The sequence below is a fragment of the Dipteris shenzhenensis genome, chromosome 26 (genome assembly GCF_047967505.1).
Source record: "Dipteris shenzhenensis isolate YYH24624 ecotype China chromosome 26, Dip_SZ_1.0, whole genome shotgun sequence".
Lineage (NCBI taxonomy): Eukaryota > Viridiplantae > Streptophyta > Polypodiopsida > Gleicheniales > Dipteridaceae > Dipteris > Dipteris shenzhenensis.
This window is the reverse complement of record NC_141621.1, coordinates 1,243,473-1,256,376: the sequence shown is the minus strand read 5'-3', so window position 1 is coordinate 1,256,376 and position 12,904 is coordinate 1,243,473.

Sequence of the window (12,904 nt, the reverse complement as noted above, 5' to 3'; positions counted from 1 at the left end):
TAACCCTAGACCTTGACAAAGTAGTTACGGTGCATATCCTTTGTTGCTAAGGAGTTTATTTCCATGGTAGCAACGCTTTGTTAAGATCACCGGTATCTTCCATCGCACTAGGTTCTTGTGGATCTACTCCATTTTTAGGAGTAATTTCTTGTGGGTCAATTGCTATGGAGGTGGGTTGAAAGATGTGTTGAAGGAGTAGTCTTGTAATTCCTTGATAGGAAAACCCATCAAGGCCTTGAATTATTGTTTCCTTGTTCTTTGTGGACTTGTGTCACCACTTCATTTTTAGGAGCATGTTTGTGTGAAGCTATTGTTGGTGTATTCTTTGTTGTCGGTGTTGTAGGCTCCAACTTTTAGGGTCTCCACTCTGACTATTGTGGCTATAGAGCAATGAGGTTGCTTTTGCGGCAAGAAAGAGTAGGTGGGCTGGTGTGTGGATTACACTTAGGGATCCACATTGCCATCGTAATATCATTGAGCTTGTAGTAGTTTTACCCTGGTGTGTGGATTACACTTAGGGGTCCACATTGCCGTCGTAATATCATTGAGATTGCAGTAGTTTTACCTCAACTCTCTTATTCCTTTATCAAGTATATCCTCTCTTATGTTCCACTGCCATTGTATCACCATAATAAAGTTATATATGTTATTTGTAGCAAATGTGAGTAGGCCCACAATGTCTCAAAGACCTTTGGTTTTGGTTGAGCCCAAGTTGCTTCTAAGAAGTTGCCAATGAAAATAATTAATCATTCACATTGGAAGGTTCTTGTGATTTCCATTGTATCCAGCACAGTTGGTGTGATAGGTTCTTATGTAGCTACCGTGATGATTGATGCCAACTTTGTTACTAAGGAAGGTTCTTGTGTAGCTCCTATTGCCTTCTTTTTTGAGACAAGTTCTTGAGTAATTGCCTTTTGCCTTGAAGATGATGTGGTGAATTCAATGGTATTTTGATAGACTAGTGGTCAAGTACCTTCTGTTATTGTCCCTCTTTTTGAGACAAGTTATTGTGTAATTACTCGAGAAGAGATAGAGGATGTTCTCTGTGTGTGTTCCTCCTGTATTGGTGCTTGATTGATTTCTCGGGCTGCCAAAGCCAAAGGGGTTTTGCCAGAGAAGATGAGATGGCTACGGCTGCCAATCAAATCCAAAATGAGATTGTACAACTCCGAAATGAGGTTGTATTCATTCATGACACAATGAGGCCATTTGGTGAGAGAGAGAGAGAGAGAGAGAGAGAGAGAGAGAGAGATGCTTATCTCTACATCAATGTTGGTGTCTTAGCCAATTTGAAATCTTAAATGAGAGTAATGCCTTTGTGATATACTGCCCACTTGCCATTCTTTCAAGCTTCCCATACTTTCTAAAGCTCATGAGCCTTCATCTTAAGCTATTGAGAGGTAAGATCTTATGCTATCTACATCTTGGTGCCCTTAAAAGTCTTTGGTTTGGTGAAGAATTGACAACCTATCCTCTCATGTCTTAAGTGTGATGATGGCATTATTTTGTGGTGTGCGTTGGAATGCATCAACCTGTAGTGTCTCAAGTAAGCATGAGCATGGTGCTTGCAATTAACCTGTAGTGTCTCAAGTAAGCATGAGCATGGTGCTTGCAATTTTATCAAGGCATTGCTCAAACAATAAAGGAATTTGTAACTCCTTGTTTAACGATTGCTTTGGCAAATCCACAATTCATGCATTAAGTGCAAGCCTCTCCCTTCCTTTAAGCGCACTGAATCCACTTGTTTACTGAGCTTTGATTTCTCTCTCGATCCCTCTCTCTCTCTCTCTCTCTCTCTCTCTCTCTCTCTCTCTCTCTCTCTCTCTCTCTCTTTCCCTCCCCCCCCTCTCTCTCTATCTCTCTCTCTCTATCCCACCCCCCTTCCCCTCTCTGCTCTCCCCCTCATCTTTAAACAGCCCCATTTTGGCAAATTTTCCTAGCATGCATTCTTACTCTTCATTCAATGTAACATGTTGAGCATGCACCATACTTCTTATAGTAGGACAAATCCCTCTCACTCTAGTTTTGGTTATAGGTGAAGCAATACCTTTCTTTGTGTCTTTTTTTGAACTACGAGTAGACATATGAGATTCGACATTCATCCTTTCGAGCACTTCTTTGTTTTTTGCTTTGAATTCAAGGATCACTGGTTGAAAATAATAGAACATATCATGCCCTTCGAAAATCGAAGCTTGACCAAATCTGTTAGAAGAGATGGCAATGCGCACATCTATTGCATCATCTAGCATCTGTAGGTACAGCAATAACTCATGAAGCAAAATAGAATCACCACAATCTATATCAAATTTTGTAGGGAAAATGCAATTTTCTACTGGATTAACACAACCCGTGTAACGAGAAACATCAACAAACAATGTTCTTGCTGGTTTGCATTCCTCTTTAAAACAACACCACACTCTCATTATTGGTTTAAACTCCACTTCCATATTCATCCTATCTGGTCGAATGATTCTACTCTTTGTATGCTTGTGGCATGCCATCGTACCTCAAACCATGAAGAAATGTAACTTTCTGTTAACATGATGCTCCAAAGTGTCCAACATGCATTGCACCATGCCCTTTTCTCCTCTAGTAGACCAAATGCCAACATGGCAGTGATCAAGCAACCATTGTAGAAACTCTAAAAACCCAGGGTGGAGAACAAGCCAATGCTTCCCACTATGAAAGCTCATATGTTTGTTTGACTTTGAAAAACAACGCTGGAGCAATAACCCTTTCAAATCTATTATCACTGCTGCTAGTCTTATTTTTGTTATCACCTCTTTTGACATTATTTCTGAGGGCGACATTTTGCCTTCTCCTTTACCTTCTAAGATTTCTTCCTATACCTTGGCTTCATACAATGGCATTGCATCTTCTCCTTTACCTTCTAAGCTTGCATTTACATTTGTTAATGGAACATTAACTCCAGACATTGCATCCTCAACATTTTCAATCAACCATGTTGAGCTTGGAACTTGCATGCTAATGTTCAAATTAGGCACACAACGAATCATTAGATCAAGTGTCACATGGACAGGCAATGCTTCTAGCGATGTGAAATTGAGATGGCCAAGATCCTGTTGATAAACAAGGAAATTAAATTCATAAGTAGAAACAAATTGAAGATTGAGATGGAAAACTAAATTGTCAAACTTTAGGTTGTGTGCTCTCAATGCAATTTGTTTGTGTGAAAGCATTCATATTTTTCTTTTTCAAAACAAAATTGGATTACTAAAAACAAGAAAACATTCATGTTGATATGCTTAGTATACCCCCTAAAGTTGTTGAATCTATACCCTTTCAAGTTATTTAATCCCCAAAACTGCATATCTTTACAATGCCAAAAACCTTTGTGTAATAGATAGAGTGGAGTCCAACATTATCTAGCATTGCCCGAGTGTTCCCACTAAGAAAAGATTTGGCCAAGTGGCCAAAACATATTTGAGCATTTATATGAGGTGAATAAGGATAGAAACAACAATTTACACTAATTCATTCATCACAATCAAGACTCAACACACTTTTTAACATTTATGAACTCATAAATAAATTTGGATGCATATCACGCTCCATACAATTACAACATGCAAACACATCTTTTCATGAAATATAGAAAATCAAACATATTCAAGAATACATATGAATGCTTGAATTATGGCAATGAGGTAGAAGAAATTTCCAAGTAATATTAAAAGATCTTTGGAATGAAATTAATACATCATATGGAGAATATAGCAAGATAACATATGGAAAACATGAACACCATATAAAAGGACAATTTCAAGGACCTGTTGCTTCCTCTTCCGTTTCCCAAAACTTTGAAGCATGTTTTTGTAAATGCTCATGCTGCTCTTCATTGAAGGGTTGAAGCTCTTTTTGTCCTGGTATGGTATCAATTTCTTTATCCCCTCCAATGTCAGTTGTATCATCTTCTTTTGGTACCCCCTCTATTGCTAATATTGGTTCTTGCAAGCTAGCCCATTGTCAAATTTCATGACTACTGTAAGCATATGTGCAACATATACTTTCCACCTTTGCCAACTCCTCATAAGTCTCAACAAATGAAACAACATGCCTCTTACAAGAAAGAGACTCTATTGCAGCAAGCCCCTTAGAGAACAAGTCCAATACATACTCATCTTCTCGATAGAAACCCATGATCATGCCTTTCATGATACTTGAACATTTTCTTTTCAAGGACAATTCAATGTCAAATTCATCATCATCATCCTTATCACCTGATTCTTCTGCACCACTTGATTTTTCATATTTTTGATCTACAACATATATTGATGGCTTACATTGTGCATTTGTAAAGCGCTCGATATTGTTGAAATCCTTTTCCTTGCTTAGCAGTACACAGGCAATTAAGCCATCCATAGATACATTCTTATTTAATGCATTCTTCAAACAAGATACATGATCCATGGTCAAGAACACCACAAGAAGGAATTGCACTAGGGGAGAAGCGATTGTCATCAAGCGAAAAGATTTGGCCACACAGCCAAATCTCCCAGAACCTAGTGATTTGAAAGAAGCATGCAAAATTTGTTGCATGGTCAAAACTCCTAAGACCCTAGTGCTTCGAAAGAAGCCTACAAGATTTGGCCACACGACCAAATCTCTCCAGGTTTGAAAGAATGCCACAACCAAATCTTCTTGGTGCTTTGAAAGAAGTCACCAAGGTCTCGAAGGATTTGGCCGTGCATCCAAATCTTGCTAGCTTCTTTGAAAGCACCAAGGTCTGAGTAGATTTGGCCGTGTGGCTAAATCTTGTTGCTTCTTTCAAAGCACTAGTGTCTTAGGAGATTTGGCCATGTGGCCAAATCTTGTTGGCTCCTTTCAAAGCACTAGGGTCTGGGGAGATTTGACCGTGTGGCAAAATCTTGTGGGCTTCTTTCAAAGCACTAGGGTATGTGGAGATTTGGCTTCTTTCAAAGCACCAAGGTCTAAGTAGATTTGGTTATGGGGCCAAATCTTGATGGCTTCTTGAAAGCACCAGCGTCTCAGGAGATTTGGTTGTGTGGACAAATCTTGCTATCTCCCTTTCAAAGCACCATGGTCTATGAAGATTTGGCCATATAGCCAGATTTTGCTGGCTAAAATTCAAAGCACCAAGGTTTAGGAAGATTTGGTCATGCAATGAAATCTTGTAAAGCATTTTCATCCTAAGTCACAACATTAGATATCAATATTGAACTATAACAAATGCTATGTATGCAGGTGCCACATTGAAAGTGGGGGTTAAAGTCAACTTGCTTGTCAGTGGAAAGATTGTTGCCATTGGGACAATATTCTCTACATCACATGATGACATGTGCCAAGGTGTGCCCTTGGGAGAAAACAATGTATTGGTGGCGATCGATATTTGTATGGATGGAAGTGCACTTCTTCCATTTCCTACAATGGATGCATTCTTAGTCTATGAGGCTTTGGGTAGTGTTGTTCATTGGAAAGCACGATCAATGAGTTGTGCCTTCAAATGGACCATGATGAGACAAAGGTGGTGTTTGATGCTTTGATAAATAGAAGGCAGAGCATGCTACATTGTAGCTACACCAGGAGGAGGACAAGAAGTTTCTCACCAAAGCTAGGCAAAGTATCAATCATTCAAGGAGCAGAACTGTGCCCATTGGTAGCACATCAGAGACCTAGAGGCCACCTAAGCACCGACAAAGCTATCAAAAATACAAGGATGTAGGTTGAGATTGCTGAGCTTTGATAGCTAAACCAGGATTATGAAGTCTACCTCTACACATTAGAGTAGATTGAGAGGATGCTCTAGGTGCCACAAGGCGAGCACCCCATCCAATGGCTAAGAAAGGACCTCAATGACAAAGATGACCAAGCTAATCAAGGAGGATCAGCCTCAGGTACCCCTCTACCGCTTGTACCCGAGGCAAGACTGCTTATACCTTCGAATGAAGATGGTGGGTTCCCAATGAACCCCAACTTAGGTGCCATCTAGGCACATTGTATTCAACATGTTTTTGAATCTTCAAGTGCTCACGATGCGTTGATTTTGGACGAGCCAGAGACCATTGAACAGGTGTGGTGGTCTAGGAGTGGTGGTCTTGGTCACTAAGAGATGCCTCATCCATAGGTACCTTGGAGCCCCCTTGTCATTCTGCAAAGAACTCGAGCCAAGGCAAATGTGTGCAGCTCTTGAAGGCCTTTTGAATAATGCAATTTCTTTTGCAATTGGGTTGTTCTCTTGCATACTTGTTTTGGTTCCTCATTTCACTCGTCTTCATATGGTTTTCACCCATACAACACAGACCTATTAGTTCATGATGCCATTCTACAATGAAGCACTGAGTATGAATGTTAATGACATGCTAGGGAATCTTCCAGTCAGGCATCGTATGCACACACTGATCACCAAGCATTGGGCACTGGATAACCTGAGAGTGTAATCAAATGACATAACATATAAATACAACATGATGATGCTACATGATATATGTACAATCCATTATAAGAAAACTTTACCACATATAAATGTGGCATGCATGCATGCAACATGATACAAAATGCATGCATGTAGTACGATGAAGAATTCATCCATGCAACATGTTGCAAAATGCATACATTCAACATGGTATAGATTGTATGCATGCAAATTCATGCATGCATGCAACATGCTGGTGGGGATAATGCATGCATGCAACACGATATAGATTACATGTATGAGAAACATGATGAATAATACATGCATGCACTATGATATAGCATGCATGCATGCATGCAATGTGATATAGATTGCATGTATGTTTTGTTTTTTTTTCAAAGAGTTGTGTTACATGCATGCAACATGATACATCATGCATATTTTGTTTTGTTTCAATAGATGGATTGCATGCATGCAACATGATGCAAATTGCATGAATGCTTTTTTTTAGAGATCTGGATTATATGATTGTACCATGATATATGATTGTATGGAGGCAACCGATCACGCGAGCGATGTCGAGCGAGCAGGACCAAATAAGCGAGTGAGAAAAAGTAAGCAAAGAAGAAATGGTTTGGCAACCAACACATAATCTCATGTATGTATGTACTCATCATTAATAAATAAAAACACTTTGGCTATCAACAACAGGTACTATATAGTTGAAGTGTATCACTTGAGAAAAACATAACCTCAGTATATGTATGTACTCATATTGTTAATAAAGCTTTATAGTATCACCATAATTTTGAAGATGATTATAACATAAGCGTGTAAGCCTACATTAGCAATAGTGTTATTTATTCTCATGAGATGAGCTTGCATAGAAATGCTTTGGCTACCAACAAGTAGTATATAGTTGAAGTGCATTATTCAATAAAAACTTCAACATCAAACATGATCATAACATGTTATTGAAAGTCTACCTTGGTAAAAGTGTTCTATATATTTTCATCAGAAGAACTTGCATAGAAAAGATTTGGTTGTTTTTGTCCCAATATATAGATAGAGTTCTAACATGCTCCTATTACGAGTAGCCGTGCTCGAAATCTAGTGCAAGAAACTGGCAAAAATTCCATTAAATTCACATTTTGATGCATGAAGTTTTACTAAATGGTGCAAAAGTCATGATAATCATCTAAATCATGCCTTGCATTCGTTTTGATATGTAACATGATGCCATTTGGATTTGTAAATCAAAAGATATAGGACGTTGAAATTCTCATCTTTTGGGCCAAAATAGGCAGCGCATATAGGAGTGCCTTGAGCAAGCATGGCCTTAATGAAAACAGCCACAGAAGGAAGAGAGGTCGCCTAATGATAGGTGCACATTAGCGAGCTAGTTAACCTGCTACCTGTTTTGGCCCAAAAGATGAGAATTTTGGAGTTCTGTATCTTTTGATTTACAAATCCAAATGGCATCATGTTACATATCAAAACGAATGGCAAGGCATGATTTAGATGATTATCATGCCCTTTTGCACCATTTAGTAAAACTTCATGCATCAAAATATAAATTTAATAAACAATTAGTTGATTTCTTGCATTGGATCTAGAGGAAAGTTTACCTAATAGGGACCATGTCAATATGTTGTCTATTTTGGCTTCTACCATTGATTTGTTTTGGAATTTAATTCATTTTAAAGAAAGGGATTACTTTCTCTTTAGATTTTGTTGGATTGGTGGGATGTAAGAGTGATTCATTAAGGAGGGTTTTTGGAAAATAGAAAAACATGGGTTTTGTTCCAAGAGTGAATAGAGTTTAAAAAACCAAGCATTTGCACATGCATGTAATGCAGACTATTCCATTCAAGAAGTCCTATGAAACTTTTGACTTGTGTGGAAGATTTCATTAGTGATCTCACTTATGTTGATGGAGAGAGAACTAGATTATGGAGGATTACAAAAATTTGAATGAGTAAAAATGAGCGAAGATAGGGTGAATCTTTACTAATGATGCATTGGCAATGGCATAGGTCCAACTCTCCCATGGACTTTTGAAGAACTTAGACAGTTGCTAAAATAAGGATTTATCAATCTATTATTGTTTTGTTTTGATTGCTTTTTTTGGCTCGCTCACTTTTTCTTGCTCGCTTTTTTTGGTTTGCACACTTTTCCTCGCTCGCTTTTTGTTAATCCTCGATTGTATGGAGATATGGATTATATGATTATACCATGATACAACATTCATATATGCATGGAACATGATATAGATTTCATGAATATTTGTTTCCATATCTAGATTGCATGCATGCAACACGTTATAGTATGCAAAATAAAAAATGACAAAAAGACTCTCTCTTTGAGAGTCCAGTACCACAATTGGAATAGTCTAATTGAGAGTGCTCTCAATGGAAGCAAGAACGGAAGAGGGAGAGAGATAAATAGAGAACCAAACAAGTTTTGCTGGGTGCAAAACCACCCTAATCTTCTTTTTCATTCAGTTATATATGTGTTTGAGTATTGTACATAACTGGGGTAAAGGCATAGTGACCTTTAACCCCCATAACCTCCCACTTAAAGGACAATGTGCCTTTGAGGGAGAACAACCAGTGAGCATACTATCCAATGCCCATTGATACATGACAATACTCAAACCGCTGACTAGGTAGACTCTTCATCAGCATATCTGCAGGGTTATCATCTGTATGAACCTTGACAAGCTCTATGCGCTTGTCCTCAAGTACCTCCCTGATGAAATGGTACCTGACCTCAATGTGTTTGGTCTTTGCATGAAAGACCGGATTCCGTGCTAGGTGAATAGCACTCATGGAATCACTATGCAATGTCGGTACACCTGTATGAATCCCCAAATCTCCCACTAGCCGATCAAGCCATATAGCCTCCTTACAACCCTCTATGGCTGCAACATACTCAGCCTCTGTGGTAGACAAAGCAACACACTTCTGTGCACGAGACATCCACGACACTGCACCACCTGCAAAGGTGAACACATAGCCAGAAGTGGATCTCCTACTATCCACATGCCCTACATAGTCTGAATTTGTGTAAACAAGTACAGGCATGTCTCCTCTACCAAAGCAGATGCACATCTCCTTGGTACCCTTCATGTACCTCATGATGCACTTAACTGCCTCCCAATGCCTCTTTCCTAGATTAGCCATATACCGGCTAACAACTCCCACTACAAATGCAATGTTTGGTCTAGTAGTTATCATAGCATACATAAGACTCCCAACTGCTGATGCATAAGGAACCTTGGCCATCATGGCCCTGTCCTCATCTAATTTGGGACTACCTGTGTGACTCAGTTTCACATATGGAGGCAATGGAGTACTCACTGGCTTCCCCCCCTCCATATTGAAATGCTGCAATACTTTTGTAACATACTCTTTTTGTGAAAGCCAAAGGATTTCCTACTCCGATCATACGTGATACACATACCAAGAATATGACTTGCAAGTCCCAAATCCTTCATATCAAAGGCCTCATGCAACTTGGCCTTTAATGCATCTAGCTCATAAGTATTCTTGCTAGCTAATAGCATATCATCCACATATAGTGCCAGGAGTATCAGGCTATTATCCTTAGCCCTTTTAGTGTAGAGGTAGTGATCAATTTCACTCCTTCTAAAACCCTGGGATCGAATGAAAGCATCAAAATTTTCATACCATTCTCTAGGCACTTGCTTAAGACCATAGAGACTCTTCTTCAGCTTGCAAACTAAATGCTCTTTGCCCTTTTTTTCAAAGCCTTCCGGCTGCACCATGTAAATTTCCTCATGCAAATCCCCATGCAAGAAAGCTGTCTTGACATCCATCTGCATAAGCTCCATATCCTCTGCTGCCACTAGTCCAAGCATGCATTTAAGTGTGGTCATCTTCACAACCGGAGAGAATATCTCATCAAAGTCCACACCCTTCTCTTGCTTGAACCCTTTAGCGACCAAATGGGCCTTGTACCTAGGCACATCATCACCTGTGACCTTCATCTCTTGTAGACCCATTTACATGGCAATGCTTTCTTTCCATGTGGCAAAGAAACCAAGTCCCAAATATTATTCTTCATAAGTGAACTCGTCTCTGATTGCATAGCATACTAGCACTTGCGTTGATCCTCGCACATCATAGCCTCTCTGTAGCAAGAAGGCTCCCCGCAATCAGTAAGCATAACATAGTCTACCCCTGGAACAAACCTATCAGGTGGTCTAGACACTCTAGATGATCTTCTCAAAGGCATTTCAGCTTGCTGTCCCACCTGCATATCAGCCACATTTGGCTCATCATTTTCACCAATAGATGATCCATCATCTACCCTTGATTGTATACCTGTGGGAGTACTTGGTGGTACCTTTTCTTGCACATTTGGTGCATGGATAACTTACTATCTATCAACATATGCAGGTGGATTCACATCGTGGAAAGTGATTTCCTCATTTCCACATCCCTCATGGGTGCCTTATGCATCTTCTTCTCATTGAAGACTACATCATGGCTGTGTATGATCTTCTTTGCTTCTGGATCCCAGAGACGATAGCCCATCTCTCCACTTTCACCATAACCCAGAAAGATGCATTTCCTAGACTTAGGATCTAGCTTCTTTCGAAGCTCTTTTGGCACATGTGCATATGCCTCACACCCAAATATATGCAAATGAGAGTAAGAGGGCTTCTTGCCACTCCATGCCTCTTTAGGAATACCACCATCCAAACTCTTACTAGGTGATCTATTGATCACATGCACTGCAGTCTTCATTGCCTCAACCCAAAAACCACGAGAAAGACTTGCATTGGAAAGCATGCATTGCAACCTTTCTTGAATGGTACGGTTCATCTTTTTTGCAATTGGATTTTGCTCTGGAGTACGAGGGGATGTGAGCTCCCTCTTAATCCCATGTGTATCACAGAAATGCTGAAAGTCATGAGAGAGATACTCTCCACCATTGTCAGTCCGTAGGCATTTAAGTGTTCTACCTAACTGATTCTCAACCAAGGCCAGCCATTTTTGAAATACCTGGAACACATCACTGTTTCGAGCTATAGCATAAGCCCACACTTTCCTAGTTGCATCATCAATAAATGTCACATAGTATTCAACCCCTCCTAATGATCGTGTAGGCATGGGACCACATACGTTTGAATGCACCAAATCAAGCTTTTCAAGCTCTTTCTTTCCCCTTCTTTTATGGGCTGATTTAGTCTGCTTCCCATAAAGACAGTGCTCACAAAATTCAAAATCAGAGAAACTCAAATGCGGTACATAACCCAAATGGCATAAGAGTTTCATTCCATTCTGGCTCATGTGCCCCAACCTGCAATGCCACAAAAAAGTGCTTGGCTGCTCAGTTATTGCAGCAACATGATCAAATACCCCTAATACATGTAAGGGATACAAAGTCCCACACTTGGCACCCCTGGCCAAAAGCATAGAGCCCTTCTGAATTTTCCAACTTTGAAAGCCAAAAGTGGTGTGAAAACCAGCATCCTCTAGCTGACCCACTGAAATAAGGCTCTTGGTCAACTTAGGCACATGTCTCACATGTTTAAAAATAAATGCAGACCCATTTGCAAAGGAAAACTTTATGTCACCTACTCCCACTATGTCACATGCATAGTCATTTCCAAGATGCACACAACCTGTCTTTCCACTCTCATAAGTGGAGAACCATTCCCTATGGGGAGCAACATGGAATGAAGCACTAGAATAAAAAATCCAATCCTGGGAATATGCATCATCTGAAGTGGTAAGCAACTCTACAGATAAACTAGACATTAAGAGAACATCATTGTCACTATCATGTGTGACTGCATTGATCTCCTCAATCTTCATTTTTCCTTTGTCCTCCCTTGGACTCTCTTCCTTTTGATTTGCACCCCAATTTTCATTCTTTTTCTTATCCTTTTGCTCTCTTTTCAACTTGTAGCAATCCTTTTTCACATGGCCCTTCTTGCCACAGTGGTAACACTCAATGTTTCGTGCCCTGGATTTGCTACGAGACTTCCCTCTTTCTTGGGACTTCCCCCTGAACTGTGATCTGCCCCTTTGCACATTTAAGGCTGCATCCTGCTTGTTGCCATCCATAGACTTCCGTCTAATATCCTCGGCCAACAAGCTACCCACAACATCATTAAACTTCAGTACTCCACCAAGTGCAAAGTTACTGACAGCTGTATGGAAGGTATCCCATGAGGATGGCAATGAACATAAGAGAAATATTGCCTTAGTCTCCACATCAAAATTCATCTTATGAGCCTAAAGCTGGCTGAAAATAATATTGAATTCATTCAAGTGAGAAGCAATGGAGACCCCTTCCTTCATCTACAGCTCAAACAATCTCTTCATGAGGTAAATTTTATTAGAGGTAGTTTCCTTCTCATAAGTGGCACACAGTTTCTTCCACAAATCTTCCGTAGTCTGCTCATCTACTACTGTGAAATAAACTGACTCTACAAGATGAAGTCTAATAGTAGACTTTGCTAATGCATCCAAC